Here is a 22911-nt window from a genome sequence, read left to right as displayed (position 1 = left end):
TTCTAAATCCAACTTGTACATCTGGTAGTTCTCAGTTCATGTACTGCTGAAGCCTAGTTTGGAGGACTTTGAGCATGACTTTGCTAGCATGTGAAATGAGTGCAATTGTGTGGTAGTTTGAACATTCTTTGGCATTGCCCTCCTTTGGGACTGGAATGACAACTGACATTTTCCAGTCCTGTGGCCACTTCTCTGTTTTCTAAATTTGCTGGCATATTGATTGCAGCACTTTCACAGCATCATCTTTTAGGATTTGAAATAGCTCAGCTGGAATTCCATCACCTCCATGCTAAATTCCTTTACTTGAGAGATCTGGTTGTCCTTAATTAACAATAATCTTTGATGGTCAGACTATCTGCCCGCTTTGCTACAATCTTCGTATAACCTGAATCCCTGCCCTGCCTCCTAAGAGCACTTTCTCAGGGATACCTGAGATGTTGCCTCCCTGACTTGAAGTCCTAAAAAATTCCCACTGGGCTTCCCTGGTGGCTCAGATGGTAAATGTAAACAGACTAAATGCCCCAGATAAAAGTAAAGATAAGCAGAGTGAATCAAAAAGCGAAACTCAGTTCTATGCTGCTTACAAGGGGCACATGAATAACAAGGATACACAAAGGTGGAAGGTAAAGGGTGGAAAAGAATGGAACGTTTAAAACACAAACCAACAGAGAATAGGTGTGTGATTTTTATATCAAAGTCCACTCTGAGGCAAGAAACATGGAGATAAAGCATAAAGCATGTCATAATGCCTATTATGACAGGCAAGGGCATGTCATAATAATATAAAGCTTGGTCCACTGGGAGGGTATGACAATTGCAGCTCTGTACACAGCCAATGACATAGCCTCCAAACATCAGAGTATTTGTCTCATAAGGCTGATGTGAGGATTAAGTACATATAAAGTGTTTGCCTACAGAAAAAAAAGCTATGGCAGATCTCAGGTAAACTTGCAACTTCTAAGACACCTTTCATTATATGGCAGGCTTCAATGACATCAGCCAGTTAGCAAGCAAATCACGGTATACCTCTATTTCTTCAAGTGCCTCCTAATAAGGGATTTCATTCCAAGAATGCTAGGATGATTTAATATTGGGAAACCATGCAGGTCAGGAAGCAACAGTTAGAACTGGACATGGAACAACAGACTGGCTCCAAAATAGGACAAGGAGTACGTCAAGGCTGTATATTGTCCCCCTGCTTATTTAACTTATATGCAGAGTACATCATGAGAAACACTGGGCTGGAAGAAGCACAAGCTGGTATCAAGATTACCAGGAGAAATATCAATAACCTCAGATATGCAGATGACACCACCCTTATGGCAGAAAGTGAAGAGGAACTAAAAAGCCTCTTGATGAAAGTGAAAGAGGAGAGTGAAAAAGTTGGCTTAAAACTCAACATTCAGAAAACGAAGATCATGGCATCTGGTCCCATCACTTCATGGGAAATAGATGGGGAAAGAGTGGAAACAGTGTCAGCCTTTATTTTTTTTGGGCTCCAAAATCACTGCAGCCATGAAATTAAAAGACGCTTACTCTTTGGAAGAAAAGTTAGGACCAACCTAGATAGCATATTGAAAAGCAGAGACATTACTTTGCCAACAAAGGTCCGTCTAGTCAAGGCTATGGTTTTTCCAGTGGTCATGTATGGATGCGAGAGTTGGACTGTGAAGAAAGCTGAGCGCTGAAGAACTGATGCTTTTGAACTGTGGTGATGGAGAAGACTCTTGAGAGTCCCTTGGACCGCAAGGAGATCCAACCAGTCCATTCTGAAGGAGATCAGTCCTGGGTGTTCTTGGAAAGGAAAGATGCTAAAGCTTAAACTCCAGTACTTTGGCCACCTCATGCGAAGAGTTGACTCATTGGAAAAGACTCTGAGGCTGGGAGGGATTGGGGGCAGGAGGAAAAGGGGACGACAGAGGATGAGATGGCTGGATGGCATCACTGACTCGATGGACGTGAGACTGAGTGAACTCCGGGAGTTGGTGATGGACAGGGAGGCCTGGCGTGCTGCGATTCATGGGGTCGCAAAGAGTCGGACACGACTGAGCAACTGAACTCAACTGAACTGAAGCATAATTTATTTGAATAAACTAAAAAATTAAAAATGTTCATTTCTCAAATGTTGCTAAAAGGGCATATGTTAATGTTTACTGTTTTTTATATTACCTATGATGCTTAGAAATGTAAAAACGTTATTTTAAACAGATCTCAAAAAAGCCCAATATCACATTTGTTGGAGAAATGCTACTAATGTCATCACTTTAGAGTCAATGTGATGACAAAAATTTACATTAGCATTATGATTTGAAAGTATACAAAGCATTTAAAAAGTTATGTTTAAAAAGCTTTGACTATTGAAAGACAACAACAACAAAAAAAGCCCTAGCTACTTACAATGCAATTGGATCAACTGAAAATGTAACCAAGCAGGACCCCATGGGGCCTTTTGAGGACAGACCTCCACCCCAATGGCCTCTGCTTGCCTCTTGTTTGTAGAAAAGCTGTAGTCTCCCAGGCTTCCCCCGAGTCACAGTAACCTGGCTCAAGAATGAATGATTGAAAGGAGAGATAAAAACAGCAGTTGGGTCAGAACTGGTAAGAATTTAAACAGCACATCAGTTACATGGCAGTCTCAGAATCTTTAGCTCCTCTCTGAAGTATGTAGATAACTCAGTATCTGAGTTGTTTTACAGATGCTAAAACTCCACCAAATGGAAGAAGTTAACTAGTTGATGACCATGAGCATGTATCCCCAGACCTCCTGGAACCTGAAAGGACTGACAAAGTTAACCCCCGTAAGCTGCCCTGTGAGCTCACCGTCAATAAATCAGAGAATTGTGCACAAGCTGAACACGCACCCAAGTCCCACTCCCTCTCACCTGACCTTTAAAAATGCTTCCTTGAAACCCAACGAGGAGGAGTTCAGATTATTTTGAATATTAGCTGCCTCCTACTCCTGTCTGACACTTTACAATAAACATAGTTTCCTTTACCACAAGTCGGTGTCAGTAGATTGGGTTTATTGTATGCAAGGTGAGTACAAATTTGGTTCAGTAACAAAAATATTTAGCCTAAATATTTCATGCAACATACCAATGCTAAAAAATTATTCATTGTTTATTGGAAGTTTAAATTTTACTGGGTATTGTGTATTTTTATTTTCTAAATCTGGCAAACTAATTACATGAAAACATGAAATGCAAGTTCATATGAAAAATGTGTAGAGTAAAAATGCTGCCTGCCATTTCAGTAAACAACAAATGTTGTCAGCCATCAACCCATCAGCCACTTGCAACTTCCCCCCACAGGTGTGCCCTGAGGGGAATTCAGGATGGAGACAAATGAAACATTCTGTTTGCTGGATCCTGGCCCTAGATAGTTAAGATGCATATCTAAGGAATAATTTCAGTGAGCTCAGATTTTTGCATCTTCCCATACAAAGATAAGCAATAAAATCATTAACTTGAGATGTCTGTTTTTTTCTGTTTGCTTTTGACTGAATTCACATCAGGCACATAAGGTACCCCGGGAAATTCTACTGTATACCCATGGAAGGACGGGGGTGAAAAAAGAATTCATCATTATGAAAAATAGCTTTGGCTTCGCAGAATTCCTTAAAGGCTTACCTAGAAAAATAACTACCAGAACTGCCTTTTTAGTAAAGCAGTAAAATGGAATATTATTGGAGGCAATCCACTATTTTCTTCTGAACAAATTTCACTAGATATATTAAACTTGAGATCAGAAAATATTTAGATCATTATAAGAATGACATCTTAAAATAAGCATCATGCTACAAGGTCAAAAAATAAAATAGATCAAACTTTAACTGAGCTATAGTTATTACTATTTTTAAAGAAATATGTGGATCTGAAAAAACTTTTAGTGTTTGCTACTCAAACCCTCCTGAGGGCAATTAGCTTGTGGCTGATGTACTTGGTGATAGCCTTGGTGTCCTCAGACCCACTATAATCAACCGCCCTTATGAGCAGCAAGCACAACGCTATTTAGATCTCCCTGGGGTTGACATTTGAGCACCTTGTGCAATAGGTCAGGTAGAAGGCCTTGTCTGAGACAGACTTGAGTGTGTGGTAAAGGGAAGAATTCATGATGCTCATGGCCTTTGATGAAATGCCCATGTCAGAGCAAACCTGCTTCAGAACCTTGTAAACACAGGTGGAGTAACTCAGTGGCAGTGTCTCATTCACTTTTTTTTTTCTTACTGGGTTTTAGAGGCCACTTTCTTGGAACACTTTTTGCTAAAAATGAAAAAGTTAGTGGAAAGCTTAGGCATGATGTTAACATCTTTCCAGTGCCGTGAGAAGAAGAATGACTGTTAGTGACAGGATGGGTGTCATATATAGGCCCCACATTCAAATGAGATCTTGGGTAAACTCAATAATTTGGTTGGATAAAATGCTATGCAGGAAAGTCTGTCAATAAACTACACATGTTAGATGTGACTAAGTAGTCCCACTAATTGGCATGAGCCAATTAGAAGGCAAGAATCCTAGGAGCTTCTGTGAATTCCACCAAAAGAACTTTGAAATGATGCTTTTATAGTATCAACACTGTAGAGATGTCAGTTTCAGCCCTTGAAAAATTCTGACCTGCACATATATTACCCTGCCCTAAATAAATCATTCATCTGTGACACCAAAGGACTCCTCATTGCTACTAAATTTTAGGACCCAAATCCCATATTTTTGTCCTGAGTGGAGTTGTCTGGACCATGGGAAGAACTTCTTTTCATAGCCTACAGCTGGCTAGAGATGGAGCAAAGCCTGCATAATACTTACGTGCTTAACTTCCCTACGTCCTCAGCTCTTAGCATTCTCAGGTTTCCTTATATCCCAATAGTAAGTGACACAGCCTGGATATCTTCTTAAAAATGCAGACTCAGTCCTAAAGATGCTGCACTCATGTTAAAAAGAGTATTGCTAATGAAACACCAATATGGGCAATTCGGGGATACTTTATAAGATTGTCTGTGAAGATCCCTCTTCCTTTTGGCCATGTTCAACTCCTATCTATGTGGTAATTCCCACGAGATTTCATAAAACTGTTGCAGTGGAACAGAATGCTCTTTCAGAAGTTGATAAAGTGAAACTTTGAGGAAAAGTGCCTGCTTAACTCCAGTTTCTAAACAAGGATAAAGTCAATCTCTGTAAGCTTCTAAAAGATATAGAGATATCACTGAAATTAAAACTGGTTCATCAGAGAATAAGCTAATGCTTATTAAAAAAAAGAGTCATGTTACAAGCCAGGAAATAGAAATGACAAGCATTCTTTGTAATACTATATTGGTTTTTGACTTGTTGCACAATTTACACAAAAAGAGAAACTTGACTGTAGCACTTATTCTGGAAACTTATTTTGGTTTTTGTTTGTTTTTGGAGTCCGTTGATATGCTGCCCCCTTGTGGTAGAGGTACTTTACAATGGTTTTAGTATTTGTCCCAGGAATGCAAATTCAACATTTAATAAGTCGAGGAAAAAAAAAGCAGATGTGAAAAAATATTTGCTAATATTCAATATTTTATGTTAATTAAATACTCTTAGAAAACTGGAAGTTTTAAAATAATTTTTTTAACTCAATGAATTGATTCTAAAGGGAAAAAGCAACCCTAACATTAATTGTCACAACCAGTGTCCCTGACACTAGGAGCAAGTCAAGGAAGTTCCCTGTACCCAATATTAATTGTGATTCCTCTGCAATATTGGGAGAAGGCAATGGCACCCCACTCCAGTACTCTTGCCTGGAAAATCCCATGGATGGAGGAGCCTGGAAGGCTGCAGTCCATGGGATCACTGAGGGTCAGACACGACTGAGCAACTTCACTTTCACTTTTCACTTTCATGCATTGGAGAAGGAAATGGCAACCCACTCCAGTGTTCTTGCCTGGAGAATCCCAGGGACGGGGGAGCCTGGTGGGCTGCCATCTATGGGGTCGCACAGAGTTGGACACGACTGAAGCGACTTAGCAGCAGCTGCAATATTAGAAAATGCATCTAGGCGAGAAAAGGAATTACAGAATGATGACACCAAAGGCATTTTCAAGCTGAGTCTATCACATGCCTTGAAAACCCTGGTAGGGGGTGGGGGTGGGGAGGAAGCAGAAAGAATAGATTCAGGCCAATAAAATATTACTTCACAGAGCATTTTGAAAAGGTTCCACCGACAGCACTGAAATCTTCAGATTTCAGTTTCAGAGGTTTTCAAGCTTTTATTTACCACTACTCACAATAAGAAAAACATTTTTAAACAGACCCAGGCAGCACAGAGAAATACACATTGCATAAAACAGCTAAACAAAGTATTGAAACAACATGAACTTTAATATGAGCAATGCACTTTGAGATTAATCTTCAAACTTACTACATTTTATTCTGTTACTTTATTTTTTCCACTATTGAATTTCTTTTTTTCCAATATGCTACTCCTGACTAATAAGTGTTTCTTAACCTATGTGTGTGTGTGTGTGTGTGTGTGTGTGTGTTAGTCCCTCAGTCATGTCGGACTCTACAATCCCATGGACTGTAGCCTGCCAGGCTCCTCTGTCCATGGAATTCTCTAGACAAGAATACTGGAGTGGGTCGCCATGCCCTTCTATAGGGTATCTTGCGGACTCAGGAATCTAACCCAGGTCTCCTGCATTGTAGGCAGATTCTTTACCAACTGAGCTACTAGTGAAGCTCTTCCTAAACTATGGTATGGAAGGAAAAATAGTGGATCAATAAGAGCAGGGCACACTGCACTGTCCAGAGGCTCAGCCAATAAAACTTTTGACTCTCCCCTACTGCCGGCCTCCCAGATGGCGCTAGTGGTAAAGAACCTGCCTGCCTATGCAGGAGACATAAAAGACACGGGTTCGATCCCTGGGTTGAGTAGATCCCCTGAAGGAGGAAATGGCTGCCCACTCCAGTATTCTTGCCTGGAGAATCCCATGGATTGAGGAGCCTTGAAGGTTACAGTCCCTAGACTTACAGAGTCGGAAAACTGAAGCAAAGCAAGCAAGCGACAAGCTAAGCTGTAAGTAAGGCCCCTCATGGGGTTTTCCACCCCAGGGATCGAAAAGAAATCTTTTTGTTTGCTTGTTTGTTTATATTCGTGTTTCTTTATCAGAGAGATTTTAAGACTGTACATCTAGGATTGCCAGTGGAAGTGATCTTTGTTTCTTGGAGCAAGATATTAATGTGAGATCAGAAATGAGTAAGTTCTTATTGGAGAAAGAAGAGGAGAGAAGGAAATAGAATGGCATTGGAGTCTTGATGCCAGTCCATGAGGCCCTATCCGTTCCTGCAACTTCTCCAGCGGAAGGACTCTGCTACCTCCCCTCCCACTCCACGCAATTTTAACTGCCAATTCTGAGGTTGCTGCTGGCTTCTCACTTCTTCTCCTTTTTCTTAGGTAGTTCTAATCCAGTAAAGAAAAATTTGAGGTGAATATGGAATTATCCATTTCTAACCATGTAACCCATTGCAGACTGATAGAGATTCAGGAACACAGATATATCTGAAAAAGCTTTGGAAAGCCATCCTTGCAGTGATGTTATTTCCCTTTCCTCAAGTTCCCCAACATTTTTAAAGGGCGTAACTCCAACACTTTTGCAGGGTAGGAAGGTAATACTAAACATGTGTGCTGTAACCATTTCAACCTAAACATGTACTATAATATGTAAATTGTGAAAAAACACACCACACTCCTTTATTCTAATTTTTTTAAATGAGAGTTTGATATGTTTTGCTTGCATATTTATATTGATAATTTGTGCTTATTGGTTGTAAGTAAAAACATTGTGTGGCAACTCCAACTTCCAAGTACCTTGGTGGCATGTGCCACTGCCCTTTTTTCTCACCTTCCTCCAGGATGAGGTCACTTCAACCATGAGGGTGAGGGCCAGACACCATGTGCGACAGCATGGTGAGTTTCAAGTGGTCAATCAATTCCTGTAGAGCAGAAGCTACTGCAACTGCAATGGTAGCTGGGTACACTTTCATAGGTTAGGTAAGAAGACAAAGAGAGAACTGTCTAAATGGATTTAGATCATTGTTTACTTCTGGCACAGCAGGTAGCATAAATTTCATGATTGGGTTGTTCTCCCTTGCCCTCTAAGTCTCACAGGGATGATGGGGAGCAGCCAGGTTGACACTGTATATCCACTGGATCTGCATCACAGCTAAGGAACACTGAGCTTAGGAGCACTCTGATCTTATAAGGAGACTGCTGGCAAATCTGACCAATCTGTGCCCAGGAGAGAGGCATTATCTTTACTATCCTGTCCAGGAGTCAAGTCTGTTCTCTGACCGGGAGGCAGATGCTATCTCATCTTTCAAAGCTGACTGCTTTGAAAACGATATTTCTAGACAAAAGTTATCATAAGACATGTAGAAATGCCATGAATTGCCTCCCCACAGTAAATTCTGGGAGCCTAGATCACTAGCCTCTTCATGGAACCAATTGCCTACTTCTAAATTTCCATAATACTATTAGCTTGTGCAGTTACATCACTGTCCATTTGCTCTTTCTACCACAAACATCTGAATCTACCCTTAGACAAAACACGAACTTCGTTTTAATTCAAATCATAGGTATATATGTATTCTATATGAACACAATAAAATATTCCAAGCTTACATTGTGGCTTCCCTGCTGTCTCTGCAACTTCTTTGAAGCTAAGCAATTTGGACAATTATGATGGCAAAACGTAGGTAATATAGTAATCCTTCAGCTATGGATTGAATATCTGTGTTCCCCTCAAAATTCATATATTGAAATCCTAACCCTGAATGTGATGGTATTAAGAAGCAGGGTCTTTTGGAAGTGATTAGGTCACGAAGGTACAACCCTCTTGAGTGGGATTAGTGGACTTACAAAAGAGACCCTAGAGAGCTCCCTTACTCCTTCTACCCTGTGAAGACATAGTGAGAAGACAAGTACCTTTGTAACAGAAATACGAGATAAATTTTCATCACTATGGTACCAGTGAAAAAACTGGAGCATCCATAATGATGAACCACTATAGCGATGTTAATAACCCTGAAATTTTATCGTCAAACAATTTAAAATGCTATTGTAGAAATTCATTTTTAAATGTATTTACAGGGAAAGATGGTGATAATAAATGCAAGTGAAGTGCAGTTAACAGATCCTAAGTGGTGGAGATCCATTTTTTGCTCCATCCATAGGTCTCAAAAGAAAAATCTTTTTGTTCTTCCTACATAAAGCTTCCTCTTCAGCATAAGAGGTTGCACTTTTTGTCTGGAGGGAGTCCGTGGCCCAGCATACGGGTAAGGTGCCCCACCTTTCCACTCAAAATTCCAGAAAGCTCTGCCTGGCGGGTTTTGGCTACCGCCCCTCCCTCCCATGTGGTGCTAGTGGTAAAGAACCTGCCTGCCAATGCAGGAGACGTTAGAGACACGGGATCGATCCCTGGGTTGGGAAGATCCCCTGGAGAAAGAAATGGCTACCCACTCCAGTATTCTTGTCTGGAGAATACCATGGACAGAGGAGCCTGGTGGGTTATAGTCCATAAGGTCGCACACAGTCACCCCGTGGACAAGACTGAAACGACTTAGCACGCCTCCCTCGCGTAGTCCATTCAAGCTGCAGTTTAGGCTTTTCTCACTAGGTGGCACCAACACACCTCTATTTAAAAATTTATCTGCAAAGACGTTTATTCAAGGAGCAGAAATATACAATACTCTTCCTTAAAACCCAGACTTTGAGCCAATGTACAGAGCGATTTTAATCTTGTCTGGAAAAAAAAAATGGCCGATGGGTGTAAAAAGCACTATAAAAATATATACTCTAGGGCCTGCATACAATGAAACATCAAGTAAAGGTAGCGCCTTGGCAGTCTGCAGCAGACAAGAGAAGCGCAGTGCAGCGTAGGTGGAATGAGATTGGGCGCCAGAGCGGGTCTGGACAGCTGTGTCCTGTACTCTCAACAGGGGTTGCCAGACGGGATGGGGGACAGAGAAGTGAGGGTTAACGTCCTGCTGTCTGAGAGGGACCACGCTAAAAGATACATCAACGAATGTGAAGTAGACTTGGGGTCCACAGAAATTGTAACTGCTTTCATGCACATATGAATTTCCTAAACAAGACTGATATCACAGTAAACAAACCATTCCAAGACATAGCGCTCGTGCTTAGTTGGTTTGGACTCTCTGTGACCCACACACTGTATCCCACCAGGCTCCTCTATACATGGGATTCTCCAGGCAAGGATATTGGAGTGGCTTGCCATATTCATCTCCAGGGGATCTTCCTGACCCACGGATTGAACCCAGGTCTCCTGCATTGCAGGTGGATTCTTTACCGTCTGAGCAACAAGGGAAGCCCAAGGCATATGTTGTGCTGTGCTGTGCTTAGTCACTTGGTTGTGTCTGACTCCTTATGACCCTATGGACTATAGCCACCAGGCTGCTCTGTTCGTGAAGATTCTCCAGGCAAGAATACTGGAGGGGGTTGCCATGCCCTCCTCCAGGGGATCTTACCAACCCAGGGATAAAACCTGGGTCTCCTGCATTGCAGGTGGATTCTTTACCGTCTGAGCCACCAGGAAACCCCAGGATTACTTGAGTGGGTAGCTTATCCCTTCTCCAGGGGATCTTCCTGACCCAGGAATCGAGCAGAGGTCTCCTGCACTGAAGGCATATTCTTAGCAGCTGAGCTCAGTTCAGTTTAGTTCAGTCACTCAGTCATGTCCAACTCTTTGCGACCCCATGGACTGCAGCACGCCAGGCCTCCCTGTCCATCACCAGCTCCCAGAGTTCACTCAGACTCATGTCCATCGAGTCAGTGATGCCATCCAGCCATCTCATCCTCTGTCGTCCCCTTCTCCTCCTGCCCCCAATCCCTCCCAGCATCAGAGTCTTTTGCAATGAGTCAACCCTTTGCATGAGGTAGCCAAAGTACTGGAGTTTCAGCTTTAGAATCATTCCTTCCAAAGAACATCCAGGACTGATCTCCTTTAGGATGGACTGGTTGGATCTCCTTGCAGTCCAAGGGACTCTCAAGAGTCTTCTCCAACACCACAGTTCAAAAGCATCAATTCTTTGGTGCTCAGCCTTCTTCACAGTCCAACTCTCACATCAATACATGACCACTGGAAAAACCATAGCCTTGACTAGATGGACCTTTGTTGGCAAAGTAATGTCTCTGCTTTTGAATATGCTATTTAGGTTGGTCATAAATTTTCTTCTAAGGAGTAAGTGTCTTTTAATTTCATGGCTGCAATCACCATCTGTAGTGATTTTGGAGCCCAGAAAAATAAAAGTCTGACACTGTTTCCACTGTTTCCCTATTTCCCATGAAGTGATGGGACCAGATGTCATGAACTTCGTTTTCTGAATGTTGAGCTTTAAGCCAACTTTTTCACTCTCCAGTTTCACTTTCATCAAGAGGCTTTTTAGTTCCTCTTCACTTTCTGCCATAAGGGTGCTATCATCTGCATATATCTGAGGTTATTGATATTTCTCCTGGCAATCTTGATTCCAGCTTGTGCTTCTTCCAGCCCAGCATTTCTCATGATGTACACTGCATATAAGTTAAATAAGCAGCGTGACAATATACAGCCTTGATGTACTCCTTTTCTTATTTGGAACCAGTCTGTTGTTCCATGTCCAGTTATAACTGTTGCTTCCTGACCTGCATACAAATTTCTCAAGAGGCAGGTCAGGTGGTCTGGTATTCCCATCTCTTCAAGAATTTTCCACAGTTTGTTGTGATCTGCACAGTCAAAGGCTTTGGCATAGTCAATAAAGCAGAAGTAGATGTTTTTCTGGAACTCTCTTGCGTTTTCTATGATCCAACAGATGTTGGCAATTTGATTTCTGGTTCCTCTGCCTTTTCTAAATCCAGCTTGAACATCTGGAAGTTCACAATCCACGTACTGATGAAGCCTGGCTTGGAGAATTTTGATCATTACTTTGCTAGTGTGTGAGATGAGTGCAATTGTGTGATAGTTTGAGCATTCCTCAGCATTGCCTTTCTTTTGGACTGGAATGAACACTGACCTTTTCCAGTCCTGTGGCCACTGCTGAGATTTCCACGTTTGCTGGCATATTGAGTGCAACACTTTTACAGCATCATCTTTTAGGATTTGAAATAGCTCAACTGGAATTCCATCACCTCCACTAGCTTTGTTCATAGTGATACTTCCTAAGGCCCACTTGACTTCACATTTCAGGATGCCTGGCTCTACATGAGTGATCACACCATCGTGGTTATCTGGATCGTGAAAATCTTTTTTGTATAGTTCTTCTGTTTATTCTTGCCACCTCTTCTTAATATCTTCTTCTTCTGTTAGGTCCATACCATTTCTGTCCTTTATTGTGCCCATCTTTGCATGAAAAGTTACCTTGGTATCTCTAATTTTCTTGATGAGATCTCTAGTCTTTCCCACTCTATTGTTTTCCTTTATTTCTTTGCATTGATCACTGAGGAAGGCTTTCTTATCTCTCCTTTCTATTCTTTGGAATTCTGCATTCAGCTGGGTATATCTTTTCTTTTCTCCTTTGTCTTTCGCTTCTCTTCTTTTCAGAGCTATTTGTAAGGCCTCCTTAGACAACCATTTTGCCTGTTCACATTTCTTTTTCTTTGGGATGGTCTTGATTATTGCCTCCTGTACAATGTAATGAACCTCCATCCATAGTTCTTCATGCACTCTATCAGATCTAATTCCTTCAATCTATTTGTCACTTCCACTGTATAGTTTTAAGGGAATTTGATTTAGGTCATACCTGAATGGTCCAATCCCAAAGAAAGGCAATGCCAAAGAATGCTCAAACTACCACACAATTGCACTCATCTCACACGCTAGTAAAGTAATGCTCAAAATTCTCCAAGCCAGGCTTCAGCAATACGTGGACTGTGAACTTCCAGATGTTCAAGCTGGTTTTAGAAAAGGCAGAGGAACCAGAGATCAAATTGCCAACATCTGCTGGATCATGGAAAAAGCAAGAGAGTTCCAGAAAAACATCTATTTCTGCTTTATTGACTATGCCAAAGCCTTTGACTGTGTGGATCACAATCAACTGTGGAAAATTCTGAAAGAGATGGGAATACCAGAACACCTGACCTGCTTCCTGAGAAATCTGTATGCAGGTTAGGAAGCAACAGTTAGAACTGGACATGGAACAACAGACTGGTTCCAAATAGGAAAAGGAGTACATCAAGGCTGTATATTTTCACCCTGCTTATTTAACTTATATACAGAGTACATCATGAGAAATGCTGGGCTGGAAGAAGCACAAGCTGGAATCAAGATTGCCAGGAGAAATATCAATAACCTCAGATATGCAGATGATGCCACCCTTATGGCAGAAAGTGAAGAGGAACTAAAAAGCCTCTTGATGAAAGTGGAAGTGGAGAGTGAAAAAGTTGGCTTAAAGCTCAACATTCAGAAAACGAAGATCATGGCATCTGGTCCCATCACTTCATGGGAAATAGATGGGGAAACAGTGGAAACAGTGTCAGACTTTATTTTTCTGGGCTCCAAAATCACTACAGATGGTGATTGCAGCCATGAAATTAAAAGACACTTACTCCTTGGAAGGAAAGTTATGACCAACCTAAATAGCATATTCAAAAGAAGAGACATTACTTTGCCAACAAAGGTCCGTCTAGTCAAGGCTATGGTTTTTCCAGTGGTCATGCATGGATATGAGAGTTGGACTGTGAAGAAGGCTGAGCACCGAAGAATTGATGCTTTTGAACTGTGGTGTTGGAGAAGACTCTTGAGAGTCCCTTGGACTGCAAGGAGATCCAACCAGTCCATTCTAAAGGAGATCAGCCCTGGGATTTCTTTGGAAGGACTGATTCTAAAGCTGAAACTCCAGTACTTTGGCTACCTCATGCAAAGGGTTGACTCATTGCAAAAGACTCTGATGCTGGGAGGGATTGGGGGCAGGAGGAGAAGGGGACGACAGAGGATGAGATGGCTGGATGGCATCACTGACTCGATGGACATGAGTCTGAGTGAACTCTGGGAGCTGGTGATGGACAGGGAGGCCTGGCGTGCTGCAGTCCATGGGGTCACAAAGAGTCGGACACGACTGAGCGACTGAACTGACTGAACTGAACTAACTGAATGGTCTAGCGGTATTCCTTACTTTCTTCAATTTACATCTGAATTTGGCAAAAAGGAGTTCATGATCTGAGCCACAGTCAGCTCCTGGTCTTGTCTTTGCTGACTCTATGGAGCTTCTCCATCTTAGGCTCCAAAGAATATAATCAATCTGATTTTGGTGTTGACCATCTGGTGATGTCCATATGTAGAGTCATCTCTTGTGTTGTTGGAAGAGGGTGTTTGCTATGACCAGTGCCTTCTCTTGGCAAAACTCTGTTAGCCTTTGCCCTGCTTCATTTTGTACTCTAAGGCCAAATTTGCCTTTTACCCCAGGTATCTCTTGACTTCCTACTTTTGCATTCCAGTCCCCTATAATGAAAAGGACATAAATTCTACAGTATTAGTAATAACATTAAATGTGAATGCATTAAACAGGCCAATCAAAATAAGAGATGATCAGACTGGATAAAAAGTCAATCCAATAATATGCTACCTGTAGGAGACATAATTCATATTCTAAAATGCATGTAGATATGTGTGAATGGTACACCATACAAACAGCAATCATATAAAAGCTGGAGTAGCTATACAAATATCAGATAAAATAGACTCAAAATACAGAAAAATGTTACTAGAGATAAAAGCTACCTTTTATACTCTTATATAAGGGTTAATCCAAGATATAACAATTTTAAACATATGCACACATAGTAAGAGTCTCAAAATAATTGTCTCTCCAAAGATGCTCCCATTCTAATAACTAAAATCTGTAAATATGTTACTTTACATAAGAAAAGGAACTTTTTAGATGTGAATCAGTCAAGGATTCTGAGATGTGAATATTATTCTGGATTATACAGATATCCAGATGCAATGTAATCACAAGGTATAAAAGAAAGGAGGAGAGTCAAAAAAAGAAATGTGACAGCAAAAGAGACATTGATGTATAGAACAGTCTTTTGGACTCTGTGGGAGAGGGCAAGGATGGGATGATTTGGGAGAATGGCATTAAAACATGTATCATATCATATAAGAAACGAATCGCCAGTCCAGGTTTGATGCAGGATACAGGATTTTCGGGGCTGGTGCACTGGGATGACCCAGAGGGATGGTACGGGGAGGGAGGTGGGAGGGGGGTTCAGGATGGGAAACACGTGTACACCCGTGGTGGATTCATGTTGATGTATGGCAAAACCAATACAATATTGTCAAGTAATTAGCCTCCAATTAAAATAAATAAATTTAAATTAAAAAAAAAAAGAAATGTGACAACCAAATCAGAGTGATCAGAGTCAGAGTGATGTGGCCACAAGCCAAGGAATAGGGACAGCCCCTAGAACCTGGAAAAGGCAAGAAACAGATCCTCTCTTACAGTCTTCTGAAGGAAAAAACCCTACCCAACCTTGATTTTATCCCAGTGGAACTGATTTCAATTTTCTGACCTTCAAAACTGTAAAATAATAAATGTGTTGTTGTGCGTGGGTACTTAGTCACTCAGTCATGTCCAGCTCTTTGCAACCCTATGGACTGTAGCCTGCCAGGCTCCTCTGTCCATGGGATTTTCCAGGAAAGAATACTTGCATGGGTTGCTGGGCCCTCCTCCAGGGATTTTCCTGACCCGGCGATCAAACCCAAGTCTCCTGCATCTCCTGCATTGCAGGCAGATTCTTATAGCAGGTTGCTATATCCTTCTCCCAGGGATCTTCCAGACCCAGGGAACAAACCCATCTCTTCTGCATTGCAGGCAGATTCTTTATCACTGAACCACCTGGGAAACCCTATGTGTTTCTGTAAGCCACTAAAGTTGTGGTAATTTGCTACAGCAGTAGTAGGAAACTAAAACATGTATGAAACAAAAATTGGCCAAAATTTGGGGAGAAACAGATAATTCTAAAATAATTATTGGAGATTTCAATCCCATAGTTTCCATAATGAATAGAAAAGCTAGGCATAAGATCAAGGGGTATCAAGGGGGCCTTCCCTGGAGGTCCAGTGGATGATATATCATGCTTCCAGGGCAGGGGGAATGAGTTCAATTCCTGGTCAGGGACTAGGATCCCACATGACTCACAGTGCAGACAAAAAATAAATAAATCAATCAACAAGGAAATGGAGGTCTTAAACACAATAATCTAAATATATAAAAATACATACAAATGAACCTGGTGGTGGTTTAATCACTAAGTCATGTCCGACTTTTTTGTGACCCCATGGACTGTAGCCCTCCAGTCTCCTCTGTCCATGGGATTCTCCAGGCAAGAATACTGGAATAGGTTGCTATATCCTTCTCCCAGGGATCTTCCGGACCCAGGGAACAAACCCATCTCTTCTGCATTGCAGGCAGATTCTTTATCACTAAACCACCAGGGAAGCCCATAAGTGAACCTACTGGATCCAAATAAGCCACAATTCGATAGGAAGAAAGTACGCACTTTCGCCAAACCTAACTTGATCAGATAACTAATTCTGCAACATTCTATATAACAGAAATACTCCTGAATCTGCTTACATAATATACACAAACACGTTTGTTTTATTTTGTCTTGTAACATTCGTAAATGTTTTCTAAGACAGTAATAATATTGAGATTAAAATTGTATATCTCTTAAAGGAAGGATGAAACAGGAAGCAAACACATATTTGCTGCCAGTCTATATGTTCCAGATACTCTGGTACACCGTCAGCAAAAATAAGACCACACTGTGGCTCAGATCATGAACTCCTTTTTGCCAAATTCAGACGTAAATTGAAGCAAGTAGGGAAAACACCATTCAGGTATGACCTAAATCAAATTCCCTTACAACTATACACTGGAAGTGACAAATAGATTGAAGGAATTAGATCTGATAGACAGAGTGCCTGAAGAACTATGCACGGAGGTTCATGACATTGTACAGGAGGCAGTGATCAAGACCATCCTTAAGAAAAAGAAATGCAAACAGGCAAAATGGTTGTCTAAGGAGGCCTCGCAAACAGCTCTGAAAAGAAGAGAAGCGAAAGACAAAGGAGAAAAGGAAAGACATACCCAGCTGAATGCAGAGTTCCAAAGAATAGCAAGGAGAGATAAGAAAGCCTTCCTCAGTGATCAATGCAAAGAAATAAAGGAAAACAATAGAGTGGGAAAGACTAGAGATCTCATCAAGAAAATTAGAGATACCAAGGTAACTTTTCATGCAAAGATGGGCACAATAAAGGACAGAAATGGTATGGACCTAACAGAAGAAGAAGATATTAAGAAGAGGTGGCAAGAATAAACAGAAGAACTATACAAAAAAGATTTTCACGATCCAGATAACCACGATGGTGTGATCACTCATGTAGAGCCAGGCATCCTGAAATGTGAAGTCAAGTGGGCCTTAGGAAGTATCACTATGAACAAAGCTAGTGGAGGTGATGGAATTCCAGTTGAGCTATTTCAAATCCTAAAAGATGATGCTGTAAAAGTGTTGCACTCAATATGCCAGCAAACGTGGAAATCTCAGCAGTGGCCACAGGACTGGAAAAGGTCAGTGTTCATTCCAGTCCAAAAGAAAGGCAATGCTGAGGAATGCTCAAACTATCACACAATTGCACTCATCTCACACACTAGCAAAGTAATGATCAAAATTCTCCAAGCCAGGCTTCATCAGTACGTGGATTGTGAACTTCCAGATGTTCAAGCTGGATTTAGAAAAGGCAGAGGAACCAGAAATCAAATTGCCAACATCTGTTGGATCATAGAAAACGCAAGAGAGTTCCAGAAAAACATCTATTTCTGCTTTATTGACTATGCCAAAGCCTTTGACTGTGTGGATCACAACAAACTGTGGAAAATTCTTGAAGAGATGGGAATACCAGACCACCTGACCCGCCTCCTGAGAAATCTTTATGCAGGTCAACAAGCAACAGTTAGAACTGGACATGGAACAATAGACTGGTTCCAAATCAGGAAAGGAGTGTGTCAAGGCTGTATATTGTCATCCTGCTTATTTAACTTATATACAGAGTACATCATGAGAAATGCTGGGCTGGATGAAGCACAAGCTGGAATCAAGATTGCTGGGAGAAATATCAATAACCTCAGATATGCAGATGACACCATGCTTATGGCAGAAAGTGAAGAACTAAATAGCCTCTGATGAAAGTGAAAGAGGAGAGTGAAAAAGTTGGATTAAAACTTAGCATTCAGAAAACTAAGATCATGGCATCTGGTCCTATCACTTCATGGCAAATAGATGGGGATAAAATGGAAACGGTGTCCATTTTATCCCTGTATTGCAAGGCCTCCTTAGACAACCATTTTGCCTGTTTGCATTTCTTTTTCTTAAGGATGGTCTTGATCACTGCCTCCTGTACAATGTCATGAACCTCCATGCATAGTTCTTCAGGCACTCTGTATTCCCTCCTCTAATTTATTTTTTGGGGCTCCAAAATCACTGCAGATGATGACTGCAGCCATGAAATTAAAAGACGCTGGCTCCTTGGAAGAAAAGCTATGGCCAACCCAGAAAGCATGCTAAAAAGCAGAAACATTACTTTGTCAACAAAGGTCCGTCTAGTCCAGGCTATGGTTTTTTCAGTAGTCATGTATAGATGTTTGAGTTGGGCTATAAAGAAAGCTGAGCACCGAAGAATTGATGCTTTTGAACTGTGGTGTTGGAGAAGATTCTTGAGAATCCCTTGGACTGAGAGGAGATCCAACCAGTCCACCCTGAAGGAAATCAACTCTGAATATTCACTGGAAGTACTGATGCTAAAGCTGAAACTCCAGTACTTGGCCACCTGATGTGAAGAGCTGACTCATTGGAAAAGATCCTGATGCTGGAAAGATTGAAGGCGGGAGGAGAAGGGGATGACAGAGGATGAGATGGTTGGATGGCATCACAGACTCAGTGGACATGAGTTTGAGTAAACTCTGGGAGTTGGTGATGTACAGGAAAGCCTGGCATGCTGCAGTCCATGGGGTTGCAAAGAGTTGGACATGACTAAGCTACTGAAATGAACTGAATTTACTTTTGATTTTTTTATGTTTTTTGTTATTCTGTTCCTCTTTTTCCTCTTTTATTTTTCCTTTTGTATTAGTGAATATTTTCAATATTCACTATTTCACTATTCACAGGCAGATTCATTATTCAATATTTTCAATATTAAAATATTTTATATTCTAATATTTTTAATATTCAAATATTTCACTGGAGGAATATTTTGATTCCTTTAATAATTTTGTCACTATTTTAAAAAGATTGTCATTTAGGGCCTACCAAATGCATCTTAACATCTTATCAGAATCTACATTTCACTTATACTCATGATAAATTTATCTCCCTAAATTTTAACAAGATATAGAAACATGACATCTATATGGCTGTATTCCCTCCTCTAATTTTTGTGGTATTATTGCTGTACTTATTACATACACACATATATATATAGATATAAAATTCATTGATATATACTATGATGATTACTTCACTTTATGTAATTTTCTGTCATTAAAGAAAGTGAGCTGTGCGGTGCTCAGTAGGTCAGTTGTTTCCAATTCTTTGGGACCCCATGGACTGTGTGTAGCCCACCAGGCTCCTCTGTCCATTTGATTTTCCAGGCAAGAATACTGGACTGGGTTCCCATTTCCTACTCCAGGGCATCTTCCTGACCCAGGGATCAAACCCACATCTCTTGCATCTCCTGCATTGCAGGCAGATTCTCTTCCACTGCACCACCTGGAAAGCCCCAAAAGAAACTAAGAGGAGAAATAACAATTATATATTTATAAATTTGGTATTGATGCTTTTGAACTGTGGTGTTGGAGAGGACTCTTGAGAGCCCCTTGGACTGCAAGGAGATCCAACCAGTCCATTCTAAAGGAGATCAGTCCTGGGTGTTCCTTGGAAGGAATGATGCTAAAGCTGAAACTCCAGTACTTTGGCCACCTCATGCGAAGAGCTGACTCATTGCAAAAGACCCTGATGCTGGGAGGGATTGGGGGCAGGAGGAAAAGGGGACGACAGAGGATGAGATGGCTGGATGGCATCACTGACTCGATGGATGTGAGTCTGAGTGAACTCTGGGAGTTGGTGATGGACAGGGAGGCCTGGCGTGCTGCGATTCATGGGGTCACAAAGAGTTGGACATGACTGAGCGACTGATCTGAACTGAACTGAAGTTTGGTATATTGGGCTTCCCAGGTGGTGCCAGTTGTAAAGAACTCACTTGCCAATGCAGGAGACATGAATTCAATCCTTGAGTTGGGAAGATCTGGAGGGGCATGGCAACCCACTCCAGTATTCTTCCCTGGAGAATCTCCAGTTTGGTATATCAGCCATCTAAATTGTCATTTCTGATTCTCTTCATTTCTTCCTATAGATCAAATTACCATCTTGTGTTACTTCCTTAGTCCAATGAAGTTTTATTCCCACCAGCCTTTCCTGTCCTATTATTGTCAAACATATCATTTCTCCTCTACTGGCCTCTACTGACCTCCTTGTCACCTAAGGAGTTCATGGAGCTTCATGAGATTCCATCTGGAAAAGCATTTTGGGTTCTTAAATGGGAAAAAAAGCAATGGCTGTCAACTAACTACTTTCCAATTTATACTGCAGATGTCATCAAGTTCTGCATTGGATGAACTCAATAATATTCTAAGTATTTATGGTATCTTTAACTGAATGACAATTTGTGGCTAAATGGAAGGTTACTGCCCTTAAGGAACCATGGCAACTCACCTTTCCTGAGTGTCAGCCACTTTTCATTTGTTGGCATATACATTTCTCACAATGCTTCTGTGTGGTAGAGGTTATCTGTCACAATCTATAAAAGAAGAAATTAAGATTTAAATAGGACTGTAAAAACTTTCATGAGATTTCATGATTAAATATATTCCTTTCAATTAATTGGTCTGCTTCCTATTTTATTTTTTGCCTTTTAAGTTAGATCAGAGAAACATCTGAACTGGATATTTGTAATATCTTTGAACCACTGGGTTGTAAATTACAGCAGAAAAAAGTGTGATAACAGGTATGCTGGGAAAGAAAATGGGGGAGAATTAAGAAATGTTTCTCTCAGTGCTTGACACATCATTGATTCTGAGGTCTTGAGCAAGTCTTCTCCCCTCCACTGGCCCCATTTCTAAATCTGGGTTATGCTACTGAAGCCTGCAAAATAGGGGCTGATCTTCACCCCATCCCAGGAGATATTTGACACTGTCTAGAGACATTTTTGGTCATCACAGATCAAGTTGGAAGTTGTGTTATTAGCAGTTAGTGGATAGAGGCTAGAGATGCTGACCAACTTATGATGCACAGAACAGCTCCCACAACAAAAAATTATATTTCAGAGCATAAATAGTGTTGAAGTTGAGAAACACTTTTCCAGGCACTGCTACTCTCATTAGGATCCCCCAGAGGTCACACACATATACATCCTGGTATCTATATCTGTCAGTAGCACCAATAGAGAAGCACCACACTCATGCACCCAATGCTCAGTTTTTGACTATTAAAATATTCATGGATTTTCATATTAGGTTTTACGATTTTGTTGAGGACAGAGAGGGGAAAAAAATTTAGTTGAGCCCATTCAACTTACACATAAAACCATATCGTTTTTCAATAGAACTTGACTGTAAAACTGTTTAGCAGAGAATTGTTAAAGCGGGAAAATTATAGAAAGAAACTAAATATACAGAACAGGAAATGTCTTTAATTAAAGCATGTCTAAATGAATGATGGGATTTTAGGCAACCATTAAAATGAACTATGTTTAACAAAGAGAAATTATTTTTTGACCTTTAAGATTGACAAATACTAATTTTTAAAAATTTGTGTTGATCATTTTGGCAAGTATGTAGAAGGAACAGGCACTTTTGTAACACGTAGTCTCAATTTTTGTTCTTCATAATTTAAACTGTGGGTTTGTCACATGTCTGCTCTCATATTTTTCCCTCTGAGAGCTCATCTAATAACCACTTCTACCTTATATCTTCCTATACCCCTCTGTAGTTGTCCCAACCCACACTCACTTAGAATCACTCTACACAGTGGAGATCTGGGCAGTGATAGAAATTATCACCTCACTTTTAGACATTTCATATAGTCTTTTGTCTCTTTAATTCATCTTCGAGATTCCTCTCACAGAAACACATTTGCTTTAATGCCAGGACATACAAAGTAACTAAAGGAAAGCATAGCTTAATGCTGGCTTGGCTGACTAGGACCCTCGAATAAATGTCAAAAGTTTGAGGTCCCACTGATTAGCTGAATAGAAATTCTGGGATAAATTCAGGTCCCCTCTACTGGTGTTACATCTAAAAGAAAACAAATCTTTATATGAATAGTTAGGAATGTAATCTTTGGAGTCAGACAAATCTGGATTCCTCAAGGTGTGGCTCTGCCATGTCATCTCAAATCAGTGAGACAATAAATTTTTACCTTTGAGAATGTGTGCTAATGGTTAACACTGTTTCCTCTTTTTTCCAAAATTTTTAAATGGTTATATATTCATATTAAAATAATTATTATTTTAAACTTCCTGTGTGCTAAGTCACTTCAGTCATGTCCAACTTTGCTACCCTATGGACTGTACCCTGCCAGGCTCCTCTGTCCATGGGATACTCCAGGCAAAAATGCTGGAATGAGTTGCCATGCCCTCCTCCAGGGAATCTTCCTTACCCAGGGATCGAACTCTCATCTTATGTCTCCTGCATTGGCAGACAGGTTCTTTACCACTAGTCCCACCTTCAGTTCAGTTCAATTCAGTTGCTCAGTCATCTCTGACTCTTTTCGACTCCATGGACTGCAGCACACCAGGCCTCCCTGTCCATCACCAACTCCTTGGAAGCCCCTTTAAATATCTTA

Source organism: Bos taurus, chromosome X (genome assembly GCF_002263795.3).
Source record: "Bos taurus isolate L1 Dominette 01449 registration number 42190680 breed Hereford chromosome X, ARS-UCD2.0, whole genome shotgun sequence".
Lineage (NCBI taxonomy): Eukaryota > Metazoa > Chordata > Mammalia > Artiodactyla > Bovidae > Bos > Bos taurus.
This window is presented reverse-complemented; position numbering follows the sequence as displayed.